Genomic DNA, 14484 nt, shown 5'->3' with positions numbered 1-14484 from the left:
CAGCCAGACTCACGTCATAACATTTGTTTCTCTTAGGGGATTGGTGTTTCTGCTTATAAAGTATATTCGGGACCCAGTTCATCAAGATGTATATTGAGCGACGGGGAGCTGGAGATGCAGTGCCGTTGGAAGAGCTCTTGCCTAACTAACATGAACACAGCTTAGCTCCCATCCCCAACAATCCCTAAAGCTGGACATGATGGTGTTATATATTTTTAACATTAGCGGCAGCAAGAGTGAACGCAATAGGCAGGTGATTCTGAAACCCAAGGTCATTTCCTTTCTTTCTTTCTTTCTTTCTTTCTTTCTTTCTTTCTTTTTTCTTTCTTTCTTCTTTTCTTTCTTTTTTTCTTCTTTCTTTCTTTCTTCCTTTCTTTGATTCAATAAAGTTTAATTTTCCCACATGTGCAGCTGATTGAATCTTTTCATGCATCTTCACCAGCAGCTGGGGCATCTCCACCCTTTGGTTTCCGGTGTAAATTACTTGGGCTCTGTGCTTTGAAACCAGCTTGAGGAGTCCTTTACTAAGTAGCTCCTGAAGGGCTGCCCTGGCCAAGGAACCTCGAATCTTCAGTCTCTCGGAGACCACAGCTGGAGTAATAAGCTTATAGTTGGGAACTTCCTTACAAAGTTTGTCGTAAGTAGCTTTGTCAAACAGTACGAGATTGTTCAGCTTGTCCCGAACTTTGCCTTTGGACCACTTCTTCTTTTTGGCCACCAGATTTATTTACTGGGTCTTTGACTTTTTTTTAGGCTGACTTTCCGGCATCTTTCTTCTTGTCATCTTTGGGCAGCATGGTGAAGTTCAGAGAGTAGTGTGGACCACTGCATCCACACTGAGATGTCGGAAAAAAAGGCCAAAGGTCATTTTCTACTCCATAGTAAGTTCCCTTCCAGATGGTCGTACAATAGACTCTGTCTCAAAAAAATAATGTTTTGGGTAGAAACTCTGCATATACTTATACACGAAATTGTAAACTTTCTGGGAACAGGGGCCATTATTCCTTCTCTCTCATGCACCTTATGTATAATAAACGTACCATAAAAATTTCACAAAGTTTTATTAAATAGAATGAAGCATAAGAATTAGACATGTTGGGTTGGGGATTTAGCTCAGTGGTAGAGCGCTTGCCCTGGGTTTGGTCTTCAGCTCCAAAAAAAAAAAAAAAAAAAAATGACATGTTGCATGTTGTGTGTTTATCAGGGCATTTGGCATTTATTTAAAACCCTATTTTTCTGATGTATTAAACAGCCAAACTCTCACTTGGGCTTCAAGAATAATACAAAATATCAAAGTCAATTAAATTTGCTGCTGAATTCTTCCTAGCAAAATCACCTCCACCCCCACTAGGGTATTGTTTTTACCTATCATGAGAACTAACCTCACACATACTAGCCTGGGCAGGAGTGTGTCCAGAAAGACCAGCCCAAAGACCATGGAGAGGGTCTGACCTGCTGAGATTTCAGGAATGGACGTGTGCATTCTTCTATTTCATCATTAGCTGTAGTTGAAGTTTAACCTCCTCTATCCTCCTAACGTTAAACTCGGATGAGTTTTGCTCCTGCAGCTTTCTTCCATTTCAAAGGGCAAAGATTCCGAGTAAGTACACTTTAAATTAAATATCTTTCCCCTGAGTATTGATGCAGAGAACAGAAACAACGAACAGGTGAGCAGGGAAGACTCAACAGAAGGAAATTAAAAGTGAAGGGAACATATGCAGGCCAAGCATTTTATCTTATCTCCTGGGCTTTTATTTATTGTTTGATGTTAGCAAAGTACTTACTCAGTACCCAGGTTATTTTGTGTCAGGCCTATGAGGTACACATAAGACACAACGGTGGCCTCCACCACTAGGGGAGACAAATAAGCCATCTTTGATAACAAAAGGGAAAGGAACATGAGTTTTAAATATAGTCACCATCCACACAGCAATATTTTAGTCACTGACAAGCTCTTGTAGGGCAGAGGTCTCATAGGACTCTATTACCCGGTGACAGTGACATGAAGCAATCTAAGTCAGTGTATTTCCTCCAGTGATAGGCATACCTAAGGATGAGTTTCTCAGACCATGCCCTGTTCATTATGCTTGCCTGCCATGGCTAACTGCGAGTTATGGGGTTTGCCTGTGGAAGAATAATACCTTCTAACAGGAGACCTGGTAAAGTTTAATAAAAGAAATACTAAAATACTGGGTTCCAGTGCTTGTGAAAAGAAGTTTCTGGAGCCTTGATGCAGAGACAAGAAAGATTAACATGAGGGTAACAATTCTCCTTGGCCTTGTTTTGAAAGTAGACTCTACTGCAGGCTCCTGGGGCCTACTGCTCAGTGACATTGGGGGTGGGAAGTGGAGCACATCAAAGGTTGCAGAGTGTGAGGCCACCAGAAAAGAAGACAGAGGCAAATTATGTGTAAAAACTGAATGTGTAAAGTGGTCACTAACTCAAAAGAAGTTTGGCTGACGACTTTTCTACTTTATAGTGGGTACTTGAAGAAATGGTCCTTTCCCATTTTAAATGTTGTTTCCAGGGCTAGCTGGATGTGGGAAAGGCAGTACTGGTCTGTGGTGCTGGACAGAACCAGTACAATGGTGCAGTGTGCTATGTTACTTGGCTATAATGTTCTAGGCTGGATGAAGTAAATACATTTTTAACTTATGATGGGTCACTAATTTTGGTGGTTTTATCGGGTGCTAATCCCACTGGAAGTCAAGGCATAAAATTGGAATTGTCATGATGCACAATGTCAGAAACTTAGATGAACTCCCTGTGTTACTGCATATTAGAATTTGCTGAGTAACAATAAATTCACAGGGTATAGAGGTATCATTGATTGCAATTGACTAAGTAGTCCTGTCTTCCGTGTTAGCCTTGACTGATGCAAACATGGGATTTTTTTATTCTAATCTTAATTATTAATGTCTTTATATAGAGAGGTATGTATGTCAATTACAGAATGGCTATGAAGGGTAAAGGAAGCTTAAAAGGCAGATAGAAGTACAAACGGAGTCTCTATAGGAATGCAACAAACTAGCCAGAAGCCTTCAGTAAGAAGTTGCTTTGGCTTCCATAAAAAAAGGTTGCAGGGTCTAAATTCAGCTAACAAAGCAAGGTGCCAGGGAGATTGGAGAGCATTAGGTCTAGGCAGATGGATAGATACTAGGTCCACATAAGCAAACAGGATAATGGGAAAATGGCAATTCGAATAGACTTTGTCAGCAGTAGACTGGGTTGAGCTGAATGCTCTAGAATAACCAGAAGTTCTCTGCCAGTTTGTTCACTGACTTACAGAGATGGTCAGAAGTCAGGTTGGAAGCATCTCTACCACAGTGTTAGGTATCTGCCTCTTTCTGGTGTCCAGGTGAGAGAGCGGCACCCTTCCCTTGGTTTAGTGTGTCCGATAAGCTGTCACTTTCCTGGTATGGTTGTAATATGCCCATGTGCTTCTATAGCTCTGATTTACCCCCAGTGAATGCATGCACTGGATCTTTTCCAGTCCAAGGAAAGTGATTATCAGTCTGTGCCATGTGTGTGGTACCAGACCAATGGTGTCACTCACCTGACAACCAATGTGCAGAGTCATCCTCCATTTCTCAGGTAAAGACACAGTCCAGAAACCCACTGTTTTATAGGATATAGGATAACAAAGGGTAGGACTCAGCCTGATCTCAAAACAAATGTTGAGATCCTGCTTCTGAAATTTCAACAGAGGACAGAGTTTATTCAACCCTTCTTCAGTCTCAACATGTAATTTTTGAATGGAAAATCATATTACTACCAGCTAACTCCATCACTGTGACACTCACCCGCACTGTTGAGTCCACGGATTTATACCTCTAACCTTCAAATGCTTCAAACACTAAGAGTCAATACTATTTTTTGACAAGGTCTCTCTACATAGCGCTGACTCTCCTAGAGTTCACTATTTAAACCAGGCTGGCCTCAAGCTCACAGAGATTCACCTACCTCTGCCTTCCAAGTGCTGGCAGCCTAATGGTTTCACACAGCCTAATGGTTCTTTGCTTGATTTTTGACAAAGAATTTAAAGTTGGTTGGGTAGGGAGGAGGAGAAAAAAAATGGAAGGATTTGGGGAAGGGGAAGATTGTGATGAAAATATATTTAAATTTAAAATTGTTTTAAATAATAAAAATATAATTTTAAAAACTTAAAAGATTTGGTTCCATAAAGACAAATTTATAGACACCCAGAGCAGCTCAGAAGTTGCCTAGAGAAGACTTGACTACAATGAACTCTGAAGAACTTGAGAATGGGAAATTCTGAGACTAGACAGTCGTGGTGTTAACACGGCTCTCTGAATGGCTAAAACTACTTATACTGGCAAATCTTAAAATAACTATATTAAAAGTTTTAAAATTATTCAAAGTGGTTGTGACTTAACTTCTTGACAAACTGCTAATGAGAAACACCTTTACTCCTCACCTGCTTAGTAATCTCATTCTCACCAGCTCCCCCTGAGAACAGTCCACCCATTCGTGCAAGAAAACCAAGAGAGGCTTCTGCCCTGAGGTGCCAGCTAGAAGACATTTCAATGTTTGGTGGGTTAAGGTCATAGAGTAAGGAAATTAAAAACATTGTTTTGTTATATAAGAGTTCAAATTATTTTACTCCTAGTCAAAATTAAAAGTACCATTCCCATCTGTATTAGTCAGGGTTCTTTAGAGTCACAGAACTGATGGAATGAAGATATATATAAAGGGAATTTATTAGGATGACTTACAGGCTACAGTCCAATGAACCCAGCAATGCCAACTGTGAATGGAAAGCCCGAGAATCTTGTAGTTGCTCAGTCCCACGAATCTGGGTGTTTCAGCTAGCCTTCTGTATGAGCTAGAATCCCAAAGAAGCAGGCTTCAGTGGGTGCTGGCAAAGTGAGAGGAAGCAGGCTAAGATCTAACCTGCTTAGGGTTGGGGAGAGAATGGAGAGAGAGAGAGAGAGAGAGAGAGAGAGAGAGAGAGAGAGAGAGAGAGAGAGAGAGAGAGAGAGAAAGAGAGAGAGAGAAAGAGAGAGCCACTTCCCTGCCCCTCCCACTTCATTCCCTCTGCCTCCAAAGATCCAAAGAACTTACTACTACAATTGGCTCATCCACCTTCCAAGGAGAGTTTTCTCCTTGTGGGTCTTCACCTCAGATCCCACCGGAACAGCTTTTTTCCATGAGAGATAAAGATTTGTGCTTTAGGGAAGAATGTTATTTGTTGTGAAAAACAAATAAACCCAGAAATCTATCTCTGCAAGTTTTATGTTTAAAGCAAAATCTCCCCCACACTCTCTCGAAATATTCCTCCTCGGAGACTCCCGTGCCTACCAGCAAGCCTGGGCTCTGACCTAGATTCAGAATCAAAAGCGCTATGAGCTGTTTTTCCAGCAGCCTGGAGGAGTGGGAACTGGGCCGCTTGATGTCTTGGTGGTCAGGACAGCTATCTACAACATCCAAAACATGATTTTCTGGGAATTTGACCACCTGCAGTCAACCATACTCTGGAAATTTTGTCATTTTCCTTGATTCTTTCAAAATACAGAGACCACAATAGTATAGGTTTTCTTAGTTATTGTTGTTGCTCTCTACTACGCCTAATTTGGAAATTAATCTTTGCATTGAATACATATGTATAGGAAAAACATGGTACACAGAGAGTCAACGCTATGCAAGATCCCAAGCATCCACTGCCAGCTCCGGGATGTCTCCCCTGGGTATGGTAGGAGAGGGTGGGTGGCAGTACATTCTTTGCTCTCCATGAAGGTCTCTGAGCTGCTTCTGTACTTTCCAAGGAACTCAAACACTGTCTTACTGAGCACAATTAGCTGTAACTTTGACACTTTGACTTAGTCACAAAGTATACCATATCTCGAGCCAAGGGAACTGAGCCATGAAGATGAATCCTGGTGTCACCACACTCATAGTATGATAAACCACCCCATTGTAGGCCCTGCAGGACATTTAATGTAAATCAACCAATCAACATGATAACTAATAGATTCCATGAAAGAAAACTTAAATGTGTGTATGTATACCCATTCATTAAAGAAATACTAATTACATTGGGAATTATTTTAGGTACTAGGGATTAGACAGCACAGAGGAGAGGCTAATAAGAAAGTGTTCTTATTCAAATACAAAGTCTTATCTGATGAGAAAAACAGATGAGAACGCAGAACAAGTAGAACACATATACACCAGTTAGAAAATAACCACTGTGAAGAAAAATACCACAGAGAAGAGCAATCAAAAGATTAGAGAAAGTTGCATGGGAAGGTAACCTTTGAATAAAGACTGAGCAATGACAGTGTCTGGTCAGAGAACAACCACAGTGCAAGAGGCTTGAGGCAGGTATACTCCTCTTAGGTCTGAAGAATGGCAACATGGCCAGGGTGATGAGAATGGAGTAAGCAGGAGGAGGGTGATGGGGCTCTCAGAGACTGAGGTACCAACAATACATAAGCTGGATATAGTCCTGCACCCCACTCCACCCCACCCCACCCCCACATAGGTAGCAGATGTGCAGCTTGGTCTTCAGGTGGATCCCGAACGACACACACAGGGGCTGTCCCAAAAGCTGTTGCCTGTGCACGGGATATGTTCTAGCTTGACTGCCTTGTCTGGCATCAGTGGGAGAGGATGTGCCTAGCCCTGCAGTGACTGATGTGCTGAAGTAGGAGGAATACACAGGGGAACCCCACCCTCTCAGAGGAGAAGGGGGAGGGGAGATGGGGAAAGGATTGTTGGAATGGGGGTCTGGGAAGGGTAATGGAATGTAACGTGAATTTACAGAAAGAAAAAGGAAGAGGTCAGAGAGGTCAAGAGGAAGGGCTGCACTGACCAGGAGGGCTTTAAGTTTTGCTGTAGGCGTGAAAAGCCACTAACGGTCAGAATGGACTTATTTTGTTGGCATGACTCTGGTTGTTTAGAAGAACAGACTGTAGGAAGGAAAGATGAGATGCACAAATATCAGAGGAGGGTTCACTTTGTCTGATTTTTCAAGATCCAGATTAAAGATAAAAATAACAGGAACCGGATGTAGATCTCTCCTGAGAGACACAGCCAGAATACAGCAAATACAGAGGCGAATGCCAGCAGCAAACCACTGAACTGAGAATAGGGCCCCCGTTGAAGGAATCAGAGAAAGAACTGGAAGAGCTTGAAGGGGCTCGAGATCTCATATGTACAACAATGCCAAGCAACCAGAGCTTCCAGGAACTAAGTCACTACCTAAAGACTATACATGGACTGACCCTGGACTCTGACCTCATAGGAAGCAATGAATATCCTAGTAAGAGCACCAGTGGAAGGGGAAGCCCTGGGTCCTGCTAAGACTGAACCCCCAGTGAACTAGATTGTTGGGGGGAGGGCGGCAAGGGGGAGAGGATAGGGAGGGGAACACCCATAAAGAAGGGGAGGGGGAGGGATTAGGGGGATGTTTGCCCGGAAACCGGGAAAGGGAATAACACTCGAAATGTAAATAAGAAATACTCAAGTTAATTAAAAAAAAAAATGACTTGAATCAGTACAGTGGGAGTAAATGTGCTAAGATTTCAAACTGTCCAGCCAAACATCCCATTTACTTTTAGCCAAGACTAACAAGTAAAAGAAAGCGGGTTTCTGTCCCACTTCTGCCCTTACTCTTACTCCAGGAGAAGGTGAATCAACTTCTGTTCTGGTTAAATTAATTATAACATGATCAGTAAAGCAATAGTCAAAGGGGTAATGATATCAGTTAGATGAGTAAACATTAATACAATTTCCTGTAGCAAGCACAGAGGAAAAACTATAATTTCCCGCACCTTGAAAGCAAACAGGCAGCAGAGGCTCAAGGTTAAGGACCATATAGCAATAAAATAGCGTCTCTCAGGGATTTTTTTTTTTACAAATAAACTAGCTAGCATATGCTTTATAATGCTGATTTGCATAGAAGATAGAACTCTAACGGGAAAACGAAAAGCAAATAGCAGGAAGCAACTTCATTTATAGCAGATAGCTGGTTTACAATGGACTCCAGACTTCTACCCCAACCCTGAAGGAGATACAAAAGCTGGCTCTTGGGGAGGACAGAACACTGGGGCTGAGAGGCTCTTTATTCTTTCAAGGTTCCTTTATACAATACCGAATCTATCATCAACTCTAACTCTGCCCAAGGCTGAATCAAATAATCTGGCTTTTATGATTTTTAGGTGTATGACATAGCTGGGTCAAGCCATGAGAACAGGGCTCGAAGGTCAAGGAATGACTGAGTTCTCTCATTGGCAGTTTAAATTGGGGCAACTGAAAAGATCGGAACAGTTAGCAAGCATGGGAAGGGAAACAAGGAAAAGCAGCTGAGCTGTGTTAGTGGATGGAAAGAAAGTATCATGGACAGACAGGAGTCCTGAGGGTCCCCTGTGTGTTTGCCATGAAGGGTGCCCTGTGTCAGACATGATCTCAACTTCCTTCCCCCATTGCCAGAGGAATGTGGGCTAGAGGAGAGCTGAGTGAGTTAATTCCTTACAACGAAAGTGCCTTCAAGGCACTGAGAAAAATACAGAGGCTTCAATGAGCCCTCGATTCAAATTTATAATGGTAAAATAATTTCAAAATCATTTTGTCTTCCAACTTGCCTTTCTCTCTTGTCTTTGATCTGTATATAAGAAACAATGTTCTAGGAAAGGGCAAGCTTGCTCCCAATTAGTGGTTCTTATCCACACAGTGTCTATCTCAAATCTTACATAAAAATGTGTCTGTCAAGCCAGATGAGGCTAGCCGAAGAGTCTCTTCCTCTCATAACCATTCTCATCAGTTGAACTGCACCTGACATGCACTCTCTTTGGTGAACTGTACCCTTCTAAGTACAGTTGTACACCACTGGCCAACTTGTAAGGATAACGTAAACAATAGGGTGGTTAGATATTAGTTCACCGAAATTTTATATGTGTTGGAACCTGTGCTGAGAGGTTTGTGTACTACATTACTATTAATTCTCAGAATTAGTTTGAGGCTATTTTTTATTCACATTTCAAGAAAGGAGTTCATGAACTGAAGAAGCTGTGTGACACACACTGTGTGCCACTGTGTCACACAGCTAGTAACAACCAGAGTCTCAACCTGGCTACGCTTCTGGCCAGGTGAGCCACTTCCATATTGCTCACCCACAGTGCAAAGCAGTAGGAACAACTAAGATGTAGGAGGATGGATTAAGGGTAAAAGTCTAGGAGTAAGCCAAGATGGTGACTTTATGATGAGTACAGAGCTACTGAATCACAGACACTCCCCCCTACCTGCCTCCACTAAGATTTAGTAGAAATCCTCAATTTTTTTTATTAACTTGAGTATTTCTTATTTACATTTCGAATGTTATTCCCTTTCCCGGTTTCGGGCAAACATTCCCTAATCCCCCTCCCTTCTTTATGGGTGGTCCCTCCCCACCCTCCCTCCCCCATTGCTGCCCTCCTACCAACAATCACGTTCACTGGGGGTTCACTCTTAGCAGGACCAAGGGCTTCCCCTTCCACTGGTGATCTTACTAGGATATTCATTGCTACCTATGAGGTCAGAGTCCAGGGTCAGTCCATGTCAGTCTTTAGGTAGTGGCTTAGTCCCTGGAAACTCTAGTTGCTTGGCATTGTTTTTCATAAGGGGTCTCGAGCCCCTTCAATTTAATTCCAATTCTCTATTTAGCCTCAGTATTTAGATGCCTCACCGTCCTAGTATGACAAGCCAAAGAGGCTGGAAAAGAGAGATAAACAGGATCTGTCTGGATCCAGCTGCGGGGGACCCTATGTTGCTGTCATTTAACCTAATGGATTAATTTCCTTTCTGTCTACAAAACTATTCTGAATGTGTGGTAGCTATTCTTTCTTTAAACAGGCCAATTTGTAGTTGATTCCAAATCTAAATACACCTTGTTTCTTTAACTTCGTGCATGTAAATGCCCATACAGAACGTCAGAAAATACTGTTAAATGTATTTGCTCGTAAAAATTGTCTTGCATGATTATGCCTTTATGAAAATAATGAGAGTGACACCAAAAGTTTCTTGGCTCTGGGTAGCTAATTAGTAGCCCAGAGTCCTAGTTCTCAGGTAACAACCCAAGACACTGAATTATTCATGGATAACTTCTCCAGATCCAGAGGCTGAGTGCGAGCCCCAGATGACTCCAGGGAAAACCCACTGGTGGTTCTCTGTGCATCTGGCTTAATTAACTATCTGGGAAAAAAATGTGTTCTACATTTGCTCATAAAAATTACTCTGTGAGACAAGAGTTCAGCCAGCAATATAATTCCTGCCCCTGCTGACTGCTCCATCATTGCCTCCTTCCCACATCATCTCCCTCGCAAGTTCACAGGGCATGCTGCCCATGTTCAGAGAAAATTGGAGCTGGAAGAACAAAACAGACAACGGGTAAGATGTGCTTCTTTGTAGAAACAAAGACGCTGAGATGCTAAGTCCAAACCAAGCTCAGAGTCTACCTTACAACATGGCCGTGTGGAGTCCAGCAAAATGGTTGATCATCCCCTTGCTTCTATGCTTCCTCCTCCTTCCAGCCCTTCCTGGAGAGCACCCAAGTTAGATAAGATGACCTGAAGAAAGTTGTTCATTCCTTTGGATTTAAAACGTCCCTGAATGTTCTCTTCTGTATCTACTTCACCTTGGTTAGCTACAGTTTGAATCTGAAACTCACTATGCAGACATTAAACGTGACAGATTGATTTAAAAACAAGGTCCTCACAATCCTGCTTTCACTTCAGTTGTCAGCTAAGAGTTCCTGATGTCACCAGGCTACCTACTGCATTTCTGTCTGACTTGCTGTTGATGTTAGGCTGGGCCCTACTCTAAGTTACTTTATATTGTGCAGTGGATTTTCAGGCTATGCCTTTGCCAAGAGACTCCATTACAAGTAATTTCATTCCATCTTAACAGTAGGGGATGACTCTATGTTCTAGTGGATACGTAACCAAAACCATCTGGCTGGTACCAGCCACATGCCACAGGATGGTAAATAACTTATTCCTGAGAGAAAAAAAGAGGCCACCATAAACTTACTAAAGATGGACCTCTAGGAGGAGATGAATATACTAATATCAGGTCAGGAATAGCAGGCCTGAGATTCCATCAAACAGACTAAGAAAGGGTGCAATATCCTCACCTAGACCCATGAAGAAGACATCTAACACAGATGTGAAAACACCAGCTGCTGATGTGACACTTGAGAGCTCACTGTGTTTTAAGGGACTGGCATGCCAAGAACTCCTGACTAACTGGAGACTTTAACTCAGCTCTTCCCCTCTGTTGACATAGCCTATTCCAGTTGTGACTTTCTGTCCTTCTGTTCATCCTGTCTAACTGCCATCCACTCATTGACCCATTCATCTATCTAGACTCAAGCCTGCTCTTCACCTCTGTAACCTCCAAGGTCCTGCCACTCACTGCTGCTGCTCTGTTTACCCCTGAGCCTTGACTCAGCTCTGGGGTTCAGCTCAACTCTGCAACAGCCCTCCAGCCAGGCTGGAGTTGCAATCCCCATCCTTACTTTCTTGCATCCAGTTAAACCTCTATGAAACTCCCAGAATGCTGCTGTGACCTTTTTACCCCTTTTGCAAGCATTCTGTAATCTGAGCATACATATTTGTACATATATCTGCCGTGTGATGGGCAATGTGTGCTCTAATAGTTAGCAGTTAAGATTAGAATAAAGAAACCTACATTTGCTTTGGCAAGCTAACAATGAAAAATGAGACAACTTGACAAATTAGGAGCAACGAAGTCAGCATGGCTTGTGAATTTATTGTTATTCCCTGAATTCTGACACTGTGGAAAGACAAATGTGTCTGTCTACATTTCTCACTTCACGCAATCATAACACTTGGCTACAAGTTCCCTCTCCTCCAGGCTTGATAATTCCCTGAAGTACTCTCAGAACCCAAGGAAGTACTGTACATTGAATTACAGTTCTGTTACCAACACTGGAAGAACTCTGGAGTGATACCAAATGTACCATTTCCAAGTCCCAACCCAAGTTATTAAGGTATTCCAGGAATGTCTGTGTATTGTCACCAAGCAGGAAGTGTTCCCTGAGCATGGGAATACTGAGTTTTTATTGGTAGTTTTTGTATATATATAACTTGGTAACTGTTAGCTGTGTATCTGTATGACTCTCTATTCCTCCTCTGTGGTGGGTTAGGTTTGTGATGGGCCTTTCTAGTGAGGGTCTCATGGTAAGGCTATTTAGAGACTCAACATGAGGCAACACAATTAATATAAAAACCTGTCAGTTAGGAATCTTTACTGAAATTCTGCCAAAAAGAAACCAGAGTCAAGCTATAGCCTCGATTGTGCAGTTCCTTGCATTATCCGCATTATAATAACTCTGACCCTCATATCTATCTCATATCTGACCCTCATATCTAATTATAGGTAAGCCATCTCTTTATGTGGTTTACCTATGATTATCTTGTAGACTTTTCTAATTCATTACAAACCAAACCAAATTGAGCTTCCTCTAACGTAATTAACAAACAACAAGTATTCAGAAGCACTGAACCTTTAAATGTGGCAGACAGTAGTAATGGATTCGTAGTGGGGACTTCACTCGCTGCCATTAAGGGAACAACCTATGTAAGATCGTCTTTACACTTGGTGCTGGAAGTTGAAGCGAGAAAGAAGACAAGATGAATGTGAAGTTGGGATGAGAGAAAGGGCCAGGGGACCTGAAGCAGGAAAACAAGCTGCATGAGCCCACCCTGGCCTCTTACTGTCTCCAGGCCTACAGCTTGTCCAAGAGAAGCTGCCTACTGACCCTACACATGAGGCTCGTCTAGGAGCTACAGAAGCTGAAGAAACATCTGGCAGAAGCCCAGGGAACTCGATGCCTAACTTCTGTCCACATACCGATAAAGAAAAGACAACAGTAGCTGAAGGATACTCTGGTGCCTTCCGTCAATCTTTCTACATTAAAAAAAAAAAAAAGCCTGTGTTTAACTTTTACCTTCCAAATGATGTGCAAAATGGTTCATGTAGCCTCTGCTAACTTTGAACTATTAAGGAAAAAGAATTCTGAAAACTGTAATTGTACTTCAGGTAAACTGATATACAAATAACAATATAGAGCCAAAAATTGTTATTCCCCCTTCCATTCTTCTACACTTCATGGTTTGAACCCATTCTTTTGGGGGGAATGTAGTGATGAGAATCAAGCCCAGGGTCTCATGCACTCATTCTACTGAATATATACATCTCCATCTTCCTGGATTCTTAAGGTCATAAATACTGAAAAGTAAGCCTTCTTCTCCCATCTAATCTATATGTAACCAGTCACCATCATTTAACAGGTACGTTCTGGTAGTTCGGTCTCTTGGTAGTGGTTGGTCCACATCACTGTCACTGGGGGATTCATTTATGCTGCTGTTGCTTAACAGCCTCTTGGCTGAATTCCCCATGCCAAGTTCAGAAAAGATAAAGTCTAATATCATTTCCAAAGCTTACATTGCACATCACCATCTGGTTACTGCTCACTGTGTCCACTTCTCCCCTGGCCTCACCGGGAGGTACCTCCCAGTCTCTGCACTGTCTGTATAAGCATGACCTTGGCACCCTGTTTTCCCACAAATAGTCTTGACATGTGTCCTGTTCCTCTGACTTCTTGCTAAGGAAGATGAGAGGTGAAATTATAGAGCATTTACAGATTTTTCAAGAGAAGACACACGTAGCCAGACTCACTTCACACGTAGTTCTGATTCCAATGAAGAATCAAAGCACAAGTAATAAAAATCAATCTTTAAAATTTTCCTGGACAGCCTATGATACTTTGCCAAGTATGAAAAGATGTAAAATATCACAATAGTGATAGTGAAAGACACCCAGGCTTAAACGATATTGGAATCCTGTATCTTTGCTTTGTTATGATATAATATGCATAAAATGTAGACAACTACAGTGATGGCAAAGACCATGAGAAGAGCAACAAAATCTCTGTGCTAATTATAGGTCCAATCTGAGAAAGCTGAATTTGCCCATTTATAAATCCTATGATTTGACAATAATGGTGACTGTAAAAGTGTGACTAAAATTGAAAAGATATAGATTAAAATGTATTAATAATATTGTTGAGTGTCTACAATGTGCAAGGCTTGGCAGTTCTAATATGATTATTTACTGCGGTATGCCACAGTCAAACTAAAATTCAAATGTGACTATTTGGTTGTAATTATAGATGATAGTGTAAGTGTTACATGCTCTTATCTAATTATATCACCAGGTATTAGCCCTGGAGATGTTGTCATGGAAATTTTATAATGCCACTTTATTCCCAAGGAGTCCTTAATATGCTAGTTCTTAGTTAAGGAGGATGGGCCACAAATTTTCTTTCTTCTAGTGTTCTAGGCCTGGATCCTTTTTTTATATTCATATTTTCCCCAAATTTGGACTTTATATTTACAGTTAATACAAATCAAGAATCATAAATGTTTAAAAATAACTGCCTCTAAACCAAACAAAATTATC

The 14484-nt window shown here is 41.7% G+C and overlaps 1 pseudogene; it reads right to left on the bottom strand.

Moving 5' to 3' along the window:
- Positions 1–425: 425 nt before the first annotated feature.
- LOC116902975 lies at positions 426–797 on the bottom strand (annotated as a pseudogene).
- Positions 798–14484: the final 13687 nt, after the last annotated feature.

The sequence above is a fragment of the Rattus rattus genome, chromosome 6 (assembly GCF_011064425.1).
Source record: "Rattus rattus isolate New Zealand chromosome 6, Rrattus_CSIRO_v1, whole genome shotgun sequence".
Taxonomy (NCBI): domain Eukaryota; kingdom Metazoa; phylum Chordata; class Mammalia; order Rodentia; family Muridae; genus Rattus; species Rattus rattus.
The sequence above is the reverse complement of the archived record's forward strand: the minus strand, read 5'-3'. Positions and strand labels throughout refer to the sequence as shown.